Consider the following 3,447-nt stretch of genomic DNA (forward strand, 5'->3'; position numbering starts at 1 on the left):
TGTATTTCTTAAAGATTTTTGTTGATGGCACGAATACATTTTTTATGACTATATTTTTGCCTCATGTCTTTTGTCATGATTTCAGTCCTGCCACTTTACACTGTCATGCAAATCAATTCCAAAGTCGCTCAAGGACTAGGCTTATTTACTATTCATAAAAGTCCTCTTTAAGATATTCATGTCTAGAATAAAGTCAAGCTGTGAGAAGTAAAGTGTTGGTATTCATAGGTTTCATCAGGTGTATTTCCACAAGTGTATTTAATCAAGCACCATGCAATCTGCACGGCAATCAAAGTGCTTGATTTTATACACCTGTGGAAAGGGACAAGGGGGGAAACCGCTTTTTTTCCTTTTCAAAAATTAGACAAGGGATGTTGTAAAAGGCTGTTATACGAAAAATGTAATCTAGAATGTCTGATTATCACAACCTGGTCAACACGCTACTGGAAACCTATAAGATGTTGAAATGGTGTGTTACCCTACAGCAAAAAAATAGCATGATTATAGGCAGGATCAAATATTATCATTCTAATATGACTACATATCACCACGACAGTTCGTGCTAGAAATGAAATGAACTCACACAGAAAACAAGGTTTCAGGCTAACTTTAAAAGTACACGATCTGAACCAAAAACGCAAAAGTGGCGTTTCGTTTCCACTTTTAATTCCGCATGTAAACGAGCGTTTTTGGGTGAAATCATGCATGCAAATGGAAATGCAAAAGTGGGTGACATTTCATATTTATCGATACAGTATACTGTACTGTACACTCAAGATGGATAGGTGGCAACACTATCAAGACCAAGCGCCTTCATATAATCTTTCTACTTCTCCTCTACCTGTTCACTCCTAGCCCGCGAAATACAGTAAACAAAACAACTAATTAATGGCAGGACTTTTGAATGTGAATTACAGCGCCTATAGGGCAAGTTGAAGCTCTGCAGGGATTGAAATGTTGATGTTTTCCGGTGTTGTCGCATGCTTGTCACGTCATTTCTATGTGACGAGAAACGCAGTTTTGCGTTTTTTCATTCTTTACACGGTGACGCGAGAGCGGAGCGTTTTTTAAAGGGATATTCCGCCATTTTTGGAAATACGCTCATTTTCCACCTCCCCTCGAGCAAAACAATCGATATTTACCTTATTCCCGTTCATCCAGCCATTCTGTGAGTCTGGCGATACAACTTTTAGCTTCAGCCTAGCATAGATCATTGAATCGGATTAGACCATTAGCTTCTCGCCTGCTAGCTTCATGTTTAAAAGTGACTAAGATTTCTTGTAATTTTCCCATTTAAAACATGTCCCCTCTCAAGTTAGAAAGTGCAATAAGACCAACTGAAAATTAAACCTGGCATTTTTCTAGGCTGATTTGACATGGAAATACACTCTCATCTGGCGTAATAATCAAGGCAACTTGCAAACTACTGGCACTACTACTGCTTGTTGTCTATGGGGACTATTTTCAGATGCTGGGTACGATATCACTGCGCCTATGGTACGTTTGCAAGTTGCCTTGATTATTACGCCAGATGAGAGTGTGGTTCCATGTCAAATCAGCCTAGATGAACGGGAACAAGGTAAATATCGATTGTTTTGCTCGAGGGGAGGTGGAAAATGAGCGTATTTCCGAAAATGGCAGAATATCCCTTTAAGATTTCCACTCTGGAGGGCGGTTTCACTTTCTTGCGTTTTCATTCCCCCAAAACGCCGTTACCATCTAAACGATATAGTGCATCCACAAAAAGGTTTTCGAGGTTATCCGCAGGGCTGGGCTTTGACTACACCCGTGGAAATGCCATCTGCTGTGGAGGGAAACGACCTTTCTAGGACACATCTTGGGCGAGGCTGGTGTGTCAACCCATCTGAGAATAGCCAAAGTCAATTTGTCAAAGACTTTGCTCACAAATCCAGCCTGCTGTACCAGCTAACCGAGAAGTCTCAGCCTGTGTAAACGCATTCGACAGGCTCAGAGCAGCGCTGATGACGGTTAGCATTCAATGACCCCACTCGGCTGTTAATTTTCAACACTGATGCTAGCGATGTGGGCATCGGGGCGGTGTTTTCCCAGGAAAGAGAGCATGGGGAGCAGGTAATCGCCTGCTTTAGCCCGTGCAATGGTGCACAGTCATGTTGGAACAGGACGTGCCCACCCCAAACTGTTCCCACAAAGTTGAGAGCATGGAATTGTCCAAATATTCTTGGTTAATTCTGAATCATTCTGAGTTTCTTTCACTGGAACTAAGGGGCCAAGCCCAGCTCAGGGATGGCCCCTTCCTGTTCCAACATGACTGTGCACCAGTGCACAAAGCAAGGTCCATAAAGACATGGATGATACAGTAGTTTGGTGTGGATGAACTTGACTGGCCTGCACAGAGTCCTGACCTCAACCAACAGAACACCTTTGGGATGAATAAGTGCGGATACTGAGAGCCAGTCTTCTCATCCAACATCAGTGTGTGGCCTCACAAATACGCTTCTGGAAGAATGGTCGAAAATTCCCATGAACACACTCTTAAACCTTCTGGAAAGCCTTCCCAGAACACTTGAAGCTGTAATAGCTGCAAAGAGTGGACCGGCGTCATATCAAACCCTATGGATTAACAATGGGATGTCACTTAAGTTCGTATGCAAGTCGAGGCAGGTGACCCAAAACTCTTGGCAATATACAGTAGTATATGTTTCCTTTGAGACAGTGGTCCGCTGTGTCTGCCTTGGATCCTTGGATCCTTGGAGTCTAAAGCTCGCTACTCACAGTGGCCCAATTTCACCATCCGAGATGGTTTGATGTATCGCCGCTGGCAAACCCAGTCCGTACAGCAAGGGACACTGCAGCTGCTGGTGCCACTCTGTGTCCACGACCAGGTGCTAGATGAATCACAGTGTTGGGGTGATGGGTCATTACACTGGCTCAGGTCATGTTTCTTATCGATCGAATCGATCCTGAGCAATGCGTCTATTGCTGTGACGCCTGCACGGTGAGGAAAGGACCCGAGAGGACGTCATCCGTTACACTGGTACCAGGTCGGGGCACCCATGGAGCGGGTCGGTGTGGATATCCTCGGGCCCTTCCCTGTCATTGAGCGGAATAACCGGTACATCCTGGTAGCAATGGACTATTTTACCAAGTGGCCCGAAGCATACGCCACCCCCGGCCAGAGTGCCATCACAACCGCTGCAACAAAAATGTCCTCCCGGTTCATTCCCAAGAGGAGCTGCACAGCGACCAGGGGAGGAACATCGAGGCGGAAGTGTTCGGAGAGGTTTGCCGGTTGCTGGTGGTGAAAAAGACACACTACTCCACTGCACCCCCAAAGCGACGGTCTTGTGGAACGTTTTTAACAAGGTGTTGGCAGAGCTGTTAACCATCACCATGGCTATCGACAGATGGACTGGGACCTTCATATTCCAATGGTTCTGCATGTGGGCATGTAGGAGCGCCAACCAG

This window comes from Sardina pilchardus, chromosome 16, assembly GCF_963854185.1.
Source record: "Sardina pilchardus chromosome 16, fSarPil1.1, whole genome shotgun sequence".
Taxonomy (NCBI): Eukaryota; Metazoa; Chordata; class Actinopteri; order Clupeiformes; family Clupeidae; genus Sardina; species Sardina pilchardus.